The sequence below is a fragment of the Microtus oregoni genome, unplaced genomic scaffold (assembly GCF_018167655.1).
Source record: "Microtus oregoni isolate MIOR12 unplaced genomic scaffold, Mior012 000043F_ref0000047, whole genome shotgun sequence".
In the NCBI taxonomy this organism is placed as follows: domain Eukaryota; kingdom Metazoa; phylum Chordata; class Mammalia; order Rodentia; family Cricetidae; genus Microtus; species Microtus oregoni.
In genome coordinates, this window is record NW_024543210.1 from 9,577,984 (window position 1) to 9,598,098 (window position 20,115).

The 20,115-nt window shown below is 37.9% G+C and overlaps 1 protein-coding gene across 3 annotated transcripts in view; it reads right to left on the reverse strand.

Moving 5' to 3' along the window:
- Nucleotides 1-20,115, reverse strand: part of Ppp4r4 (protein phosphatase 4 regulatory subunit 4) — a 100,635-nt gene that overhangs the window by 75,147 nt on the left and 5,373 nt on the right. The window lies entirely within an intron of this gene.

Here is a 20,115-nt window from a genome sequence, read left to right on the forward strand (position 1 = left end):
ACTTGACAATTAACTCAAATTTTTCTTTTCAGGATCCCCTAAAGATACCATCACTCCCAGACAGCAGGAAGTAAATTTAAAAATACAATGTTCACATTCCCAAGAGGTGGGGTGGGTGGTATTTGGTCATTCAATGGATTATGGATATTATTGTTTGGGGGGTTAGTAATAAGTTATTCTTGGTAATGTGATGGAGGAAGGTCATTGGCTAATAAAGAAACTGCCTTGGCCCATTTGATAGGCCAGCCTTGAGGTGGGTGGAGTAAACAGAACAGAATGCTGGGAGGAAGAGGAAGTGAGCGGAGACGCCATTTCCTCTCCTCTCTGAGGCAGACCCAATGAAGCTCTGACCCAGGATGGACGTAGGCTAGAATCCTTCTCGGTAAGCTACTGTCTCGTGGCGCTACACACATTAATAGAAATGGGCCAAGCAGTGTTTAAAAGAATACAATTTGTGTGTTGTTATTTCGGGTAAAGCTAGCCTGTGGCTGGGAGCTGGGTGGCAGGAGTGCAGCCCGCAGCTCCTTCAACAGTAATGGTCAGGAAAAAAGCTAAACAAAAGAAATTAGATTTAAGGTTCTCATTTTGAAAAGAAAAACATGGGGGGATATAGATATGATAGGACAAAAGAGTAGATATTGAATCTACTCTGAAAAAAGGGATGATATAGAAATGATAAGATAAAAGGGTAGGCTATTGAATCTACTTCTAAAAATCAACTACTAGTTTTAAACATATTACATTGGATTGGACTTTTGTATATTGTATATAAACTTTGTATATTGAGATTAATTCTATTAGAACCTACTGTACATACATTTCTACTCTTATTCAAGGTATTATAACTATATAGCTCATTTAACAACATAAGGCAAATTTCTAGTCCTTGAAAGTTATTATTACCAAATGTCTAGGATCATAAGGGAGTGCAGGTTAGTAATTAGCCACCTATTATAATCAAACTTATAGTCACATTAGGTATGTTTTCAAGGTCAAAGATATATTTTAGATATATCTTCAAATACTTCAGACATCTAGAGAACATAGCATTTAAGATGTTAAAATAACTTGATGTAGGTGGGTCTTCTATCTATCTGTGCCTTCATTGGTTAATTAATAAAGAAAACTGCTTGGCCTGATAGGGCAGAATTTAGATAGGTGGAGTAGACTGAACAGAATGCTGGGAAGAAGATGAGGCAGACGATATAGCTCTCCTCTCCAAGATGGACACAGGTTAAGATCCTTCCTGGTAAGCCATCACCTCGTGGTGCTACACAGATTATTAGAAATGGGTTAATCAAGATGTGAGAATTAGCCAATAAGAGGCTAGAGCTAATGGGCCAAGCAGTGTTTAAAAGAATACAGTTTCCGTGTAATTATTTCAGGTAAAGCTAGCTGGGAGCCAGGCGGTGGGAAGCGGCCCACAGCTCCTTCTACATAACTTAGGTTCTTTTTATGACAATGAGGCATGTCTGCCCCTGGAAGTACCATTCTACTTCATTAGGTATGTTTTCAAGGTCAAAGATATATCTTAGATACATCTTCAAACACTTCAGAGATCTAGAAAACATAGCATTTAAGATGTTAAAATAACCTAGGTTCTTTTTATGACAATGAGGCAGGTCTGTCCAAGGCAGTACCATTCTACTTCAGAGAAGATAAAGGGCATTGAAGAAACTCCACAAGAAGTTTACTTTCTTTGTGGCAAAAGTAAGCCATGGAGCAAGAAAATATCCTTGCTTTGACTGCTGACAGTATGCTGTCCTAATAGAACAAGCAGGACATAAAAGAAAGTGACACCATTGTCAAGACAAGAAGGGACTGCCCTTCCCAATATCCTGCTTCACAAAAAAGTCTGTCAGATATGCTAGGTCTGTAGGCTGAAGATGCATACCCCAACATTGCAGAGGAACTTTGGGTGAGAGTCCAGGAAGTCAGCTGTTTTTGTCATTTCTCACAGTTTTTGAAAGTTGCTTGCTCGCTAATTCAGTTAATATTATTTCCTTCATGGGTCTCTGAGAGGATTGAAAACTAGATAGTTATAGTTTTCCTTGTTTACCAGATGCAGAAAGCAAGTTCTGATAGAAAGTAAAGGTTCAAGACTTTGGACTCACCAAGATAGGATTGATATGGAGTATTTTCTCTGAATTTGTCAAATGCAAATGGACTAGACGTTGTTAATGTACTTATTGCATGTATGCCTGTATATACTGTATACTGCTATTATATTTATTGTATATAGTTTTTCTTATATTAGTTATATACTTCTAATTTTAGATAAAAAAGAAAAAAATATAGTGATGTTTTATTTCTGTTTTCATAAATAAAGCTTGTCACTACAAGTCAGGCAGTGGTGGCACACACTTTTAATCCAAGGATTTGGGAGACAGAGGCAGATGGATCTCTGTAAAATCAAGGCCATCCTGAGCTAAACAAGATCAATGCAGAAACAAATCCAGCTGGTGGTGCCTCACATCTTTAATCCCAATACTAGAAAGTTTTACACCTTTAATCCCAGCACTAGAGGGAATACAGTTTGGAGGAGAGAAAGGGGCTCTGGCTGCTTAGTTGCTTAGTCTATGATCACCCAGTCTTGGTAGAGGTAAGACTTTTCTAGTGGCTTGGCTGATTTGCTTTTCTGGTTGAACCCCAATATCTGTCTCTGGATTTTTATTATTTGTGCTACAGTCATGAATATGGAAGACATTTGTATGAAGAAGGGAGGGTGGCAGGAGGAGAGGGCGAGCAACCAGAGTACACTATATACATGTATGAAATGGTCAAAGAAAACGTGTTTTTTAAAGGCTGGCAAAATGGCTCAGCAGGTAAATGCACTTGCCTCTAAGTCTGACAACCTAAGTTCAATTCCTGGAACAGGAAAAAAGGAACAGGTAAAAAGGAGAAAACTAACTCCACAAAGTTGTCCTCTGGCTTCCACATACATGCCATGGTCAAAAAAAAATTAAGTAAATATTTAAAAATTTTAATTGAGAGTTGCAAAGATGGCTTATTAGTTAACAGCGCTTGCTGCTCTTGCAGAGGACCCAGGTAAGATTCCCACAACCTACATGGTAGCTCTTTTTCATCTGCAAATCCAGTTCCAGGGGATCCGATACCCTCTTATGACCTCCACAGGCACCAAAGACACATGTAGTGTACAGACACATACACACACGGATGAAACACCCACACATAAAAATTTTAAAATTATTTTTTTCTAAAATTAAAAAAATGAAAGAGCATAACATATTCCCAAGAAATCAATACAGTACAACCACCACTTACATAAACATTTGAACTTTAAAGAAAATAAAAATTATTTGGGAATCCAAATAAAATGAACAAGTTACTTAACAACAGAAAATCACACTGCCATTGATTTTGATAGCAATATGATATTAACAAAGCAGTGATGCTTCAGAGGCTGACACTGCTTACTATACCTAGGATATAAACAGGAAAAAAAGAAAATCTACCTAAACTATAATTCTCATAATTGCTGACAAACACAAAAACTAAATTTCTATAATCAATTAATACCTGGCTCTTCTCCTGACAGGAAGAGAAAAAGGTATTATGGATAACATAGTGGGCATCATCAGTTAATAGGGTACAGGTCAGTGAACTCCTCCTTTCCTTCCTACCCCTGTTTGGGGTCCATTTACAATATACTGTTACCCAGCAGGTAGAGCCCAGGATGCTGCTAAACATCCTACAGTGTGTAGGACACATCCATTTCCCAACAACAACAAAAATCCAGGAAACTCTGGTTTAGGCAAAGCAACTATTAGCTAAATAATGTGAACAGCAGTGTTAGATAACTACTTAGCTAAAATGGTTATTTCCTATTTTTGACTACATGTTCAGTTTAGCAGAAATACACAGGTGCTAACTTCAAGCTGGGAAGTATGACACACTAGAGAAGTGGCTCTCAAACTTAGCATGCTTGAGATCAGCAGAGCACTTGATAATACTAAGCCAAATCCCAGATCCTCTAGGTTCATAGGTCTCACGGAGGCCTAAGGACTTGATTTCTCACAGGTACCCAGTGATACTGCTGCTGTGGTCTGGGCCATGCATTTTGGGAGCCACCATTCTAGATGATTTTTAATAATGAAAAAATAATTTTAAAAAGTATATTGATTGGTTTTTTTGTCAACTTGATGCAACAAGAGTTGTCTCGAAAAAGCATCTTCAAATAAGAAAATATCCTCCATCAGGCTGCCTGTAAGCAATTTGTGAGACATTTTCTTGATTGATATGAGAGGGCCAAGCTCACTGGGAAGGAGCCACCCCTGGGCAGGTTGAAGAAACCGGGAGAAGCAAGCCAGGAAGCAGTGATCCTCTGTGACCACTGCTTCAGTCTCTGCCTCTATGTTCCTGCCCTGACTTCCCTTCAAGGTGGACTATAAGCTATAAAATTAAATAACTTTTCCCTTTCAAATTGCTTTTGGCTATGGTGCTTCTCACAACAATAAAATGCAAAGTAGGACATAAAAGTAGAAAGAGCCTACAGAGTCACCACAGATGCAGAATGAGTGGAACCAGCCACAATCACAGCAGCAGTTTGCACAAATGAAGCAGCCTGTCAAACACACGCGCTCACTTCCTTCATCCATCCTCCCAATACTGATGTTGTGATAGGGATAAAAACAAAAGCAGCATAAATGTGTCCTAACTAGTTTTAAGTCAACTTGATACAAGCTATAGTCATCAGAGAGGAACCTCAATTGAGACGATGCCTCCATAAGATTGGGCAGTAGGCAAGTCTATGGGACATTTTCCTTTCTTTTTTTCTGTATACATTTTTATTTATTTAATTGTTTTTACTGAGTTATATATTTTTCTCCGCCCTCTCCTCTTCTCCCTCCCCTTCTACCCTCTTCTTTAATCCCCATGCTCCCAATTTACTCAAGAAATCTTGTCTTTTTCTACTTTCCATGTAGATTAGATCCATGTATATCCCTCTTAGGATCTTCTTTGCTGTCTAGGTTATCTGGGATTGTGAATTGCAGGCTATTTTCTCTTTGCTTTATGTCTAAAAGCCACTTATGAGTGAGTACATGTGATAATTGTCTTTCTAGGTCTGGGTTACCTCACTCAAAATGATGTTTTCTAGATCCATCCATTTGCCTGCAAATTTCAAGATGTTATTATTTTTTCCCACTGTGTAGTACTCCATTGTGTAAATATACCACATTTTCTTTATCCATTCTTCGATCGAGGGACATTTAGGTTATTTCCAGGTACTGGCTATTACAAATAATGCTGCTATGAACATAGTTAAGCACATGTCCTTGTGGTATGATTGAGCATCCTTTGGGTGTTGAGATAAGTTGTTTCCTAATTTTCTGAGAACTCATCATACTGATTTCTAAATTGGCTGTACCAGTTTTCACTCCCACCAGCAATGGCATTTTAATCAGTGATTGAGGGAGGAGGGACCAGTACATTGTGGGTGGTGTCTTCCCTGGGCGGGTGGTAGGCTGAGCAAGCCACAAGAAGCAAGCCAATAGTTAACACCCCTCAAAGCCTCTGCTTCAGTTCTTCCTTCCAGGTTCCTGCCCTGCTTGAGTTCTTGTAAGCTGAATTAACCCTTTCCTCCCCAGGTTGCTTTGGTCAGAGTGTTTCAGCACAGTAACCCTAACTAAGAGCCTCTGCGTAAATACGCATTAGAAGAAAAGTATGAGAAACAATCTGAAAATGGTTGCCAATAGGACAAAAGAGACACAGAGAACAGTAGGCTTGGTTGCTAAATTAGAGTACTGAACTAGAATTTCTTAAGGCTATGTGCCTGTGATTAGCATTTGCTAACTTTGGTGACAGGGTAAACATAACAAGTGTATGCAATTAATTCATATCTGCACTACCATCACTTAGTGGAAGGGACCCAGAACAATATAGAGGTGTCAGTGTAAAATCATTTACTTAATGCAGCATATATAATCTTTAAATAATTATCTAATTAATCTTACTCTTTTTGTTTAAAAAATTAAGTTTTCAAGACTTCAAAGCCTCCAGTTTTCTGTTGAAAGTGATGCATGAAGAACATTCATGGGCTGCCCCATGGCTTCCCTCTGCCCTAGTGTTTAGGGCATGCTTATTTTTAGGATACTCACTAAGAAACAAAAAGGATTCAAACAATTCACTCTAAAGTCAGTCAGCAAGCCATTTCTCTAACACTGAAAAGAACTGGGTTAATCATCTAAGTTGTACACTAGAGGTTAAAAAGTGAAGAGGGAAAAATATAAGACTAAATAAATGGATGTAGGACAGCTATCTTTCAAATTCTAAATTAGTGCTACTAATTATTTGCTTTCCTTTGGGAGATGCACCTATTTTAAAAGCCTCTTCAGTGATACATTAAGCCAATAAAAATTCAAGCATTTGTTACCACAATAAAGTTTGATTGTGACTGTTGCCACCCCCTCTGCTGTGACACTAAACACCATTCAGGTGACTAAGTGACCAAAAGGCAGTTTCCAACCTTTCTAGTCAAGGGTGTTTTGGCCAGATCTTATACACTCCCATACCTGGCACAAGGCACAGAGCAAATAGTTATTTATCTCTACTTCACATCCGCATTCCACTCCTGTTGTCAAAAGCTGGATCTTATTACCATGTCCAGAAGCTTAAACTCTGATCTCGCTTGCTGGCCAGAACCTTGACTTTGCATTTTTTTTCATGGTTAAGACCAGATTCACACTCATCACAATCCTAACTCCTCAGCTCTGGATTCTCCAGTTTTTACTATTAACATGCTAGTTTTCTTTCTTCTGTGCCAACCCTGCCCTCACTACTACATCAGTTACATGTTCACCAAAAACGTTATATCTTTGCTTCTCCCCCTATAACAAGATAAAATAGTGTCTGCTATACCGCATACCAGGTGGTGTGCTAATAAACACCTGACTTACTTTCACATAAGCTAATTCTCACAATTATCTTAGCAAGTGGATAGATACGATCACAGGCTACATTCTATTTCCTCTTTAGGAAGATAAAGGTTCCAAAGCTATCAGTCTGCACAGCTCAAAACCTATGCTTCCAATCACTACATTACACAGCCTTTGCTATAGCTGGATGTGTGGATACGTACAAACTCATGTTGGGACCCCTGCTCCCCAGATGGGGGTGCTATTTGGTGAGACCTCAGAACACTTAGGAGATGGAGCCCCATTGGCAGATGGAACACTAGAGGCCAGTCTTTAAGGGTTACAGCCATCAAGGGTTCTGGTCTAGCTACCTCTGCTCACATCTACTACCATGGTGTAGCATGTCACAATTCTCTCCACCAAAAAAATGAAGCTACCCACTATTCTACCTCCACCACCATCCCACTGTACCATGAGTCAAAACAAATCTTCTTCACTGAGTCATTTCTACCAGGTGTTTTGTCACAGCCACAAAAAAAGAAAAATAACTAATAATGTACAACCAAGCTCGAACTTCTCCTTCCACTTCATTCACTCCACTCTTGCTCCTAAGCTAGGCTATGTGCCCTACTGTGGAAAGATACAAAAAGTGATAATCAGTTTGAGACAACCAAGGAAGGAAGGAAGGAAGGAAGGAAGGAAGGAAGAAAGGAAAGGAAGGAAGGCTGATTTGAGTATTTGTGTGTGTGTCTGTCTGTCTGAGGGGGAAGGTATGGTGGCACATACCTATAATATTAAGCAGCAGAGAGAATGAGAAAGATAGAAGTTCAAGGGAAGCCTGGGCTACATAGCAAGACTCTATCAAAGAAGGAAGGAAGGAAAAAAGGAGGAGCAGGGGGAGGAAGTAGGGAGGGAAAATTCATTATCTCTAGTCTCTGAAAATGAGGTTACCTGCTCTAGTTCATAAAATTCTTGTCCAATCCCACAAAGTTACAATAGGTCAAGATAGGTATGTAGCTTAATAGCAGAATGTTTGCCTAGCATATGAGGAACTCTGGGTTTGATCCCCAGCAATTACAATGAATTTATATTCTTAAAATATTATCATTAGTCTAGTACCCTACTCTAACCATCTAAAAGCTCAAAATTCAAAAAGAAGACAGATTCCCATGATAAGAATATTAACTATATAGCATAATGTTCCCTTTTTCCTACATAGTTTACTTAATCCTAAACCAGTCAGTAAAGAAAGAAGTGAAGTAGATGCTACCCACAAAAGACGGGATAACACAGTCACTACTATATCTGAGAACTCTGCTTACTACTACTATTTGACTAAGTGCAGGGTTTATGACCTTAGCTCATACACAGCCAAGGAGCCCTTCCTAGGAGTTCTCACTTAAGATCACACAGAAATTACTGGGACAATGTGTTTGAATTTATGAGGAACTGGGTGCTAAACAGACCTTGCTTTGATATCATAACAAAAACTAAGCTTTATATAGTTACTTATTTCTTTATTCATCAAAACCAACATTAAATCTTCAAAACGATGCCTTAAAAGATTTATAAAGTCAGAGAACCATCAAACCTGTTTATTATAATCACCATGCTTAGTATCACAAAAAAATCAACATATCTATTTTAATGTAACTAAAGCAAGAATACACTGCAGGCCCTGCTTACAAAATGAGGCAAAATGCTATCCCTAAGTATCTTATTAGTCTTTACATTAAATATATATATATATAGTTATAGCTTATAATTGTGTAAACTGAGATGCAAGGAATGAAAGTAGTGCACTCAAAGTTATGAGCTAGTAAAAATTACAGGCAAGATTTCAACCTACAATTTCTAAGTCCATAATCTATGGCTGTGCATCCCTTCAGATCACAATCCTATTACAAGAATCAGATTAACAGTCAATCTTTTTAAAAGAAGTTCTCTGGGATGAGGATTAACTCAATGGGAGAGGACTTGCCTAGCACACACAACTGGGTTTGATCCCCAATTCCACCAAAAACAGAATCTCAGTTGATATTGCCACAAAGGTTGTCAGATGGTTTATTTGATATCAGTACTATAAAATTTATTTTACTGATGATTCCTGCTATGTGCCCTCTGCTATCAGCAGGGGTTTGTACTAGTTGTAAAGAGCCACAGTCCTCAACTTTATTAAACACATCATCAAGTCAAAGAGATAACTGGCTGTGGAATGACCTCCAGCTACCTAAAACGGAGTTGGTTTTCCAGCCACCTTTTTACCAGAGACACAAAACAGCCCTCTGACTCTCAAATTCACATCACAGAATTAGCTTAAGTTTCCCTCTCCTCACACCTCACAACACTTTACAGAGGACAAAACCTTCACTTACCTGGAATGGACTAACTTATAAAATACAATAACACCTAAGGTATCATTAAATCTTAATTTTATGTAATTTACTTTGATTTTTCCCATTTTATAGTTCCATATTAAGATTATTTTGGTGTTAACATTGATGTTTTATTAGACATAGACATAAAATAATTACTATTAAATTTTCATTATAAATATATATACTAACAAGCACACACACAAACATGCACTTGTATATAGCCAATCACAACTTAAAATGTATTCCTACTGGTGAGGATACAGGCAGAAAAGTATAATAATGAAGACCGTAGTTCTGTAGTACTTTGCATAGTAAATGGGATGTGTTGAAGGTCTGTTTTTGCTCCTGACGTTGGGTGCTGAAAGTTTGAAGGTATGCAAAATGCAAAGGTGTCTAGAAGCTCTTCCCTGTTAGGTTTTTAAGATAAGTTTAGGTTTGTTTTTATTTTAAGAAAATCCTTTAAAAATGTTTCTAAGACGTATTTTTGATATGTTATGGCATAACAGGAGAGATAGATCAAGCAAGAAAATGTAAGAGAAAAGCTCAGAAGGGAAGTAACAAGACAAGCAACCTTTGGGAGACAGAGACCTGAAGTCTGGCACCTATAAAAAAAGAGGTGATAAGTAACTTCTGCAGGAAAGGACAAAACTCAGCTACTGAACTACAGAAGACAAATGGACTGATGGGATCAGCCTTGAAGGAAGCACTTATTCAGAAATGCTGACTACCAGGTACTGGTCTCAATTCTCTAGCACAACCTAATAATGCTTTATGCCTACACTAGATTTTGTCAGGTAGCAATTAGTGGCTGGGTACTTAGAGTACTGATGGGAAAATGAAGAGAAAAATTGATATAAAAGGACAGTCAGGCTTTAATAATAAGTAAACACATTTAGACTAAAAAGTGACGAATTCAATTTCACATCTGGAAGGCCAGCAAGACATTCTAGAGGAGACACATTGTGGAACTACAACACCAGAGGGCCAGCAAAGTATCTTGGCCTGAATTTCATGGGGAAAAGGTCAGGGACAGCTACCTAAACTCCAGATTTGGAAGTGATATCATGGAGATGATGACTAAAATCCAGAGTGAATAATATGACCCACACAGAGTCCAAATAACACATAATAGTTCCTGGCATCAGCTGACAGATATGCAGGTAAATAAGGAATTGAGTTAGAAAAAATGCAATACAAACAAATCAATTATAACACTTAGAAGATCTTGAGCCAACTAAGTCAGTCTGGAAAGGCTTTGTGGAACAAGGACTCCTTCTCTCTACCCAACCCCTCACCCAGGCTTTGAGCTGGGGGTTGGGCCTTTTTAGGTACTGTAAGGAATGTGAATTCCCTTTGCTGTGTATAAACCCTAAAAGAATCAATGACAGCTACTGTGGAGACCAGCAAACCCATAATTAAGGTTACACTACTAACAATACCCAAGTTATGAACTCAGTCTAAGTGCCCCTCAATGAATAAATGGATGAAGATTCATTGTATATGTCATTTTGTGATATATGCGATATATATATATACCAACCCATAAAGAAAGATGAAATTATCTATTTGCAGGAAAATGGAACTAGAAATCATCATGCTAGTGAATTAAAACAGTCCCACAAAGACAGGTACTGCATGTTTTCTCTCATGTAATCCAGGAGATGGGAAACCTGAAAGTAAAAATGAGACTATTAGGAATATGCACTGACAGGCAGTGGGGAAAATAAGAAAAAGTAATAGGGAAATATCAAAGTGCATTCTAGCCATGTACAGAACTCTTGGTAAAATCAACATAAGCCAACTTTTTAAAAGAAAGTCAGTTTATGCAGTCATTATTGTAAAGTATCTTTTGGTGTTTATTTAATATTTATTTATTTTTATTTTATGTATATGAATGTTTTCCCTGTATGTATGCATGTTCACATACAGGTGTGCAGTGCCAGGAAAGGGCACTGGATACCCTGGAACTGGAGTTACAGACAATTGTGAGCCACCATGTAGATGCTAGGAATCAAACCAGGGTCCTCTACCAAAGCAGTAAGTGCTTTTAACCTCTTGGCCATCTCTCCAGCCCCTCTGATTTTTTTTTAAATGGTCAAAACCTATTGGGATGAGTCAGGCAGCCACTTGATTGACAGCTTGCAAAACCTTGTGCCTGATTGCCTAAAGCTATCAATAAACAAGTCCCTTCCTGGTCAGTTTTATGGCTCTGCAAGCTAAAGTATTTAGTGCCAAACCTGACAAACTAAGTTCAAGCCCCAGGACCCACAAAGGAGAAAGAGAGACCCATTCTCAGACGTAGACCTCTAACTGCCACATGTGTGCTATGACGTGTATATGCACACATGCACACATATGAAAAATGAGTAAAGGAACGTTTTTAAGAAGTCCTTTCTTTGGCAATAAGCTAAACTGTCATCACAGCAGTTGGCTACTTTGAACACTCTATGATTGTTCTGAGGAAACTCCACTCCAACTGTCAGGAACAGAAGTCCTGACTTCTGTTTCAGGAGGCTTTGCTTGGGAACAACCACTCCAATGTGCAGTGACAATAAGCCTCAGTGAACTGGGTGATTGATGTCATATACTCTGCAGTTAATCTCACTTAAGATGGGAAAAGAAGCACCTCCTCATTGTCTCATCAAAAGGCCTGTGATGGTGCTTATTGTGTATATGTAAAATATGCTATTGGTACTAGAAGCCAGGCACTGTGAAGTAAGGCTGTGATTGGTGACAGGCTGTTCACAAGCACGTCATGCCCATATGGCTATATAAACATGCTGGTTTTTACTCTTTTCAGGCCTGTTCCAGTGGCTTCTCTCTGGTGCACTGCCCCTTGTGTTGCAACACTAGGTACCAATAAAGGTTTCTCCCAAGTGGACTTCTATTGCCTATTTGGGGTTTTTACTACAGGTGGAGCAGACTGAGCTGAGAATACCAAGAATAGATGAACCCTTGGGCTTTCAATCCCAAGCATCCTGAAGCAGCAACTAAAACCTGCTACAGAATAACATTCAAAAGAACCCAGGCCACTCTATTTATTCAGCAGTTAGAAGATGTCTTCTGAGTTCCAGAGAGTGGCAGAGAATACAGACTAAGGAATGTGACAATAAAGGACAGCAGAATAAGAAAGACCACGTAGGGGAGGACGCAGCCAGAGTTGCTGAAAGTGGGTCTATGGGCTGCCCAGGGTTAAGAAGCACCAACACCCAAGTTCAAGGGCTGCAAAACTAGCTGCTGAGTGCAAGGAGCCACAGGCATTCACAGCCCAAACAGTAAACCACTGACCTGAGCACCAAGCTGTAAGTAAGTCTCTGGCCTAGAAAGCATGGAGCCATGAGTCCCTAGTTTTCAAGGCTGTATAGCTTTCAAACGGGCTCTTGATTTGAAAGCCTGGTCTGTAAGCCTCTGGCACTCAAGAGCTCAGGGATATCAACACTATGGAAGCTACTTCTCTTGCCTGTTTGTGATTTCTACCCCAAAAGAACAAAGAGACCTTCAACCAGTTATCCGTGACATGAAGAACAAGAAACAACAGGACATAATAGAATGTGGGAGTTAGACAGGGATTTAGAAAGACAAATGACCTCTCTCATGGCCTTCACTTTGTGACAGTAAAGAAAGCAACTATGAAACTCGTTCAAAGTCATCCAACTGTCAGTGTGAAAGCATAATTTCCACAAAGCAAGAATCTGATTAAAACAATTACCTACTGATCCTCTAGGATCTTCCACGACTTCCTATAGAACTCTTCACTTCACACCTGCATGTTTTCCTCAAGAAAAAGTCCATTTTCTTCTTGATATTCCTCATAGTAAAATAACTATTTTAGGCAAGTTTACCATTTCTCTTAATAATATATGAAGTACCAAAATCCTAAGTAACCTATAAAAAGGGGGATTTTAAGATTAACTGAGGCATAACTGACAAAATTTGTGTACGATCAAGATATAGAATATAGTGAGGTCTTACCTCTTATAAGTAAACTGACAACTTACATACACACACACACATACATGGCCATCAGGATGCTTTGAGAAACATACACATTGTTGAGTGGATACCAGAATCAATCTAATTAACTTATCAATTAACTCACACACAATTTGACACTAGACAACCCATTGCTGTGTTCTTCCGTGGGGAAAATCACCTCTCCTGCTCCCAGCTTTCCTCAGTTGCCTATAGTTCTTCATGTAGGGTTGAGGCCTCACAAGCTTTTGCCTGCCCACTTTATCAGTTTCACTCCGCAGGCACCACCTAGTGGTTGGAATATGAAACTGATGTCCAATCTCCTTATCTTAGACTCAGTCTTAATCAGGCTCAGTCATCACTTTGAACCCCTGAACCAGGAAACAAAGCAACTGAAGAGCTTAGGTGACAGAAACAGAACCCAAATACCTGTCTTATAAAAGCAAACTGGCCCTCACTAAAGCCATACTGAAGAAACATTAACTCTAATCCTTTTAGCATTTACAATGAATACTCGTAACATTTAGAATATTTAGCTTAAAATGAAGAGCATAGATCTAAAACAGAAAAAACTAAATTCTTAACATTTCTTTTTTTAAAAAGGGGGAAAGATCTTGGTGATCTGTTAGGCAAATGTCTCCTATACAAGACACAGAAATACTAACTATAAAGAAAAACATCAATAAACTATGTCTCAACAAATTTAAAAGATTTTACTTTTCAAAAGATACACCTAAGAGAATTAAGAGGCAAGCAACCAGCTGGAAGAAAACACTTGGAAAGGATATCTAACAATGAGCAAAGATTCAAACAGACACATCATCAAAAAAGACTGTTCATGGCTGCTCCATTAACACACATGACCTCCACTGGCCACTGTGAAATCCAAATTATAGCTATTATGGAACATCATTATATCTGCATTATCTTGGCTTAAAATTAAGGAGATTGTTCACACAGGCTGCCAAAAAATAGCAGTTTAGCTATTTCATAAAAGTGTAATAATAGACCCTGCATACCACCCAGCCACTCTACTTCTGGTGTTTAAACAGTGAGCAAGGACAAATGAAACATGGTCTCATGTATCTCAGGTTAACCTCAAACTCACTATGTAGCTGAGACTGTCCTTGAACTACTGATCCTCCTGGTTTTAGCTCCCACATTGTAGGATCACAGTATGTGCTACCATAGCCAGCTCACACAAAGATTTGTAAATTAATGTTTATAGTCACTTGTTTTTTAATACTCAAAAACTACAAAAATTCCCCCCAAACTAACCAAATGTTCATCAACTGATGAATGGCGGATAAACAAAATGTCTCACTACCATAAAATTATGAATTTCAATGAAATTATACTGAATAAAGGAAGCTGGACAAAGAGTAGATAATCTTCACTATTCATGTCCATAGAATCCCTCAAATTGACAACTAATCTATAGCAATAGAAAACAGATCAACAATTGTTCTGGGTAGAGGAAAAACTAGGAGATGTAAAAATCATGACAAAAGAATACAAAATAACTTCCTAGGATGACTAATTTATTTATTACCTATTCATAATAGTTTCACAGATAAGTACACATGTAAATTCTCACCAGATATAGCTTACTGGATGTCAAGTGTATCTCAAAGCTATAAAAATGAGAAAAATATCCTTGACAGATGACTCATTGTATTATATCTAAAGCACTTATCCAAGAGATATGAAGACACATGTCTACATTCTAGAACAAGTAAAGCTAACCAACAGTCACAAAAAAACATGAGTGGTTGCTTAGGGTCAGGAGAAAGATTAACTGCAAAAGGATACTAGTGCAAATGTTCTATATGTTGACTGAAATGCTGGTCAGACGAGGTATCTGTTTTTCAAAATCATTAAACTGTATGCTTAATTTATTTATTTGATGTATACTCAATAAAGCTATTTGCATAACATTTTAGGAGGGGTCGGATATCATAGCCTAGAAAACTGACCACACAAGGTTTCTGCACAGAAATTTTCCTCTGTAACAAAAGTAAAATATGTTGTACCCTGAAAACAGGTAATTTAAAGGAACAGTAAAAATCACCTTTTGCTGACCACACAACTCTGCTGTGGGACAATGGTCTTGTACCCTGTCACTTATATTGTAGTGATTTAATAAAATGCTGATTGGCCAGTAGCCAGGCAGGAAGTATAGGCGGGGCAACCAGGCAGGAAGTATAGGCAGAGCAACAAGAGCAGAAGAATTCTGGGAAGAGAAAAGGCTGAGTCTGTTGTTGTCACCCAGACGCAGAGGAAGCAAGATGAGAATGTCATGCTGATAGGAGGTACCAAGCCACATGGCTAGGATAAGAATTATGGGTTAATATAAGATGTAAGAGTTAGTAAGGGCTGGAAAGATAGCTCAGAAGTTAAGAGCATTGCCTGCTCTTCCAAAGGTCCTGAGTTCAATTCCCAGCAACCACATGGTGGCTCACAACCATCTGTAATGGGGTCTGGTGCCCTCTTCTGGCCTGCAGACATACACACAGAATATTGTATACATAATAAATAAATAAATATTTAAAAAAATAGTTAGTTAATAAGAAAGCCAGAGATAATAGGCCAATCAGTTTATAATTAATGTAGACCTCTGTGGTTTCTTTGGGACTGAACGGCTTGCAGGACCTGGCAGGGCAGAAACCTCTGTAGGAAGCAAGATGAGAACACCTCACTGATTAAAGGTACCAAGACACATGGCTAACACAGACAAGAATTATGGGCTAATCTAAGATGTAAGAATTAGTTAATAAGAATCCTGGCCTAATAGGCCAATCAGTTCATAATTAATGTAGACCTCTGTGTTTCTTTGGGACTGAACGGCTGCAGGACTGGGCGGGGCAGAAAACCTCCGTGACACAACTCTGTATCAAGCTACATTCATTCCCTCTAATCCTTTTGCCTATCCTACAAATAGGTATTAATATTCCTACTAAGATTAGGCAAGGCTTGGGTTCAGAGAAGAGACACTATTTACCCAAGGTCTAATAAAGTAAGTGAATAAGCCTCAGTCTCCACATATGACTGACTCTCAATGATAAAAAATACTTGTGAATAATTAGGAATGACTTCTATGCCATTGAAAATTCATAAAATTTATTTGCCTGCTAAACAATGACTTCCTTGAATACAGTTATTTGCTAGTGCACACCCATTTATTTATCAGGAAAAGCCTAGCATGTACATGCTTGATAAATATTTGGTATACTTCAATTTAAATTCATAAGAGTCATTATAAAGTAACCTCTAGCTGCACTACAACTCTCTTCCATTATTGACATTTCTGATTGGAAGGAAGATTAAATTATGAGGCATGTTATCAAGAAGGGCATAAGATATTTAACAATTCTGATGTAATTATCATACACTAGAGTCTTATGAGGAAATGGCAGAAACAGGGACTATGAGAAACTAAGCCTCATCATTTCTCCTTGCCTCCTACTTCTGATGGCCAACATGACCCATGAAAGACACTATACAAATTAAATGTCCATGTCCAAAAATGTACAGATTTAAATGATCAATAGAGTTTGTTCAATGGTTTCATGGCCTTCATTTAGTCCCAACTTGAAGACAGGTATGACTTTTATCACTTGTATAATAAACACTAATTCTTGATGTAAACACTAAGAAACCACTGTTAACTTCATCTAAGGCTGCAAGCTAAGGAATACAATTCCAAATGTTTACTGGGAGCCCATTATGTATTCTTTAGGATAAAATTTAATCCTTAACTTCATCCCCAAAGTATGTATGGATTAGCTATTTGTAAAAATATATATGTATGTAAAACTTACTTATTTTTATTATAGCTACATTATTGTAGCTACATGACTTGGCTTATATTGTATTCAAATGTATATAATCATTTATTTTAAATAATTCTATAATAGTTTCTTATAGAAATTTCTAAGCATTTTCGTAAGTAGTCAGATAACTGTACTTACAAGATGAAAACTTGCCTAGCTCTCTCATAACAGTTTCTTGCTATTAAACTCCAAACCTCTCCAATGACTTTATATGGGTCACTTTACAATGATGAAAATAGTTCACCTTTTATTTTGAAGCTTATCCTGCAGATCCCATGAGGCTGCTCTGCCTTCTGATTCACAGAGAGAGCTTCCTGCAGCTTCAGTACGAGGGGAAAAGAAAGCAGATACCTCCTGCAGTTGTCCTCAGAACAGAAGACAAGGAAAAAGAGATGGGCATCATCCCCAAGCCTCTTACTATTCAGAGACCTAGAACTCCAGAACAGGGACTTCACAGTTTGCCAAGAACTAAAGTCATTTGCTGTTTGTTATGATGGAAGACAAGTAGCTGAGCTGTATCTATAACTGTCTCTTAATACAGAAAACAATGGTCCTATACAAACAACAAATAAAAGGAGTACTGGAATTTCTATGTAAAAGGGTAAGTCAGTTGGACATCAATTTCACAGAGGATGTCCCTCAGAAGTTTTTTTTTTTTTTAAAAATAGGACTTCTGGGGCTCATTAAAAGCACCAGGACAAGGGTGGTACCTTCAGGGAAAAAAAAAAAAAAAAAAAAAAAAGCTTCAACATTTGCTTTGCTTCTTTTTCAGAAAAAAAAACACATAAAACATCTCACTACTCATGTAACAAAGAGTCTTCTAAGGACAGCCGAGACAAAGTAAGTACCAGTTGTGAAAGTGTACAGAAATTCTCCTGTGGGGAAGAAGAGAAGCTAACAGACATAAGAAAGTCAAGACAAAGGACAGAAACACACAAAAGCTGTTAACTGAGATGACGGTTAAGTTATCTCTGGTGGGCTAGGAAGTTTGTTGCTTTGTTTCCTAAAAATATATCAGTGGGACCACTTATGCACTGTTGACAGAATTAGAAGCTGATAAAAGCACTTCAGAAATCATCAGTCAGTTCTTCAAGTTTGGACATAGGAGTATGCTATGACCAATTACTCTATTTCTAGAAAAGATAACTAAAAGAAATATATCTATTTACCTCAGACTTATATATAATGCTTATAGCAGCATTATGCATAAAAGCCCCAAACTAGAAGCAAGGTACACATCCATCATTGGCATTATAAGTTGTGATACATTCCTACAAGAATATCATACAGCAACGAAAACAAACTACCTATTGCTTTTTGCAACAATATGGATAAACCTCTCTTTAGTGTTGAGCAAAAGAGACTAGACACACAAACAAAAACAAACAAAAAACAGATTGTGGTTCCTATAAAGAAGCTGGAGGGAAAGGAATGAGTCTGTGGGAGGCTACTGGGTCAATCAAATAGATAGTTTGATGTCTTAATGTAATATGTCTTAATGTAATATGTATTAATGATGATAGTTCCTTATTTGTGTTCATTTATGAAAGTTAAACAAGTTATATATTTATGACCTTTGAACATTTCTGTGTAATTTCAAAGTTTTCTTTAGAAAACAACACACACACGTCACTCTTTAAATGAGATTCTAAATTCATTAATTTTACCTCAAGTATTTAAAGAGTAGACAGAACAGAACCTCACCATAAACGACTAAAACAACACTGAAAGCAGAAGAGCTCAAAACTAGAAATCATAATAATAAAGAAAAAGCAAAGACATGTAAGGAAATAGAAGCTCTTTAAAATGTAGGCATCCAGTAAGGTTTTCCATACAAATTTTTACTTAAGAGGAATAGGTATTCTGTAAGATAGAAATCAAAACCTAGATGACAGAAAGCTACTCATTGGTACTATCCCTGGCTACCACCTTACAGAGTGAGGTAGAGCTCTTAGTGGGAACCATAATTTACTGCCCTGTGTTCATTGCCCCTGAACTTCCTTCACTGCCAGAGTACAAAATGTTTAAAAACTCACAGTACAAAGTAGAAAATACTTTCAAGTGGCTTTAAAAGTAAGCAACATATAAATATGGGTTAGGTGCACTATCTAGTGAACACATTCAACGCAAAATATCAGTAGCATATTGCTAAGATGGGGCATCATTTGCAAAATAGCTATACATCTGCAAGCCAATCCCACTCAGCAAAGGAAGCTAACAGTGATCTATTGCAAACTTCAGTTGATAATTTTACTTATACTTTATTAAGTTATTGGCAGGAAAAAATAATAGCAGTATTCTCTTTATGATTTTGAAATGTATGCTAAGCTCTGAGAGATGAAGAAGCAGAGAAAGCAGAAAAGAGACTGAAGTCTAGAATTAACTGGGCACCCACTGTGTGCTAAGTGCTCCACACAGTTCACATTTTTGGGAAATAGGGATATTTTCACTTTGCAAATGAAAAAAAAAATCAATCTCCAAAACTTTAGTAACTTTCCTATAGTCACAAAAGCAATGAATAACAGAAAAGGATATAGCCTGATTCCACTGCCCACGATACATGCTTGTGCACGCATACACAAACACACACACACATACCACAAGTTGCTTAATTCCTCTGGGATTTTGACCATCTTAAATATACTTTACTGTGTGGGCATGGTGCCATACACCTTTAATTCCAGGACTCGGGAGACAGAGACAGGTGGATCTCTGTGAGTTCAAAACCAGCCTGGTCTACATAGCAAGTTCCAGGGCAGTGAAGGATGTTACAAAGAGAGACCCTGTCTCAAAAACAAACAAACAAACAAAAAGATATATTCAGATCACAAAAAGAACAAGAAAGAATTAAAAAGAACTTGACTTGTCCTTCAGTAAGTGTGAAATCTGGTAAAGAAAAGGCATACAAGTTAAGGAGCATAAAAGATTATTTGTCTTTGTTTTTATTTTTCGACACAGGGTTTCATTGTAGTTTTAGAGCCTGTCCTGAAACTAGCTCTTGTAGATCAGGCCGGTCTCGAACTCACAGAGATTCACCTGCCTCTGCCTCTGCTAGGA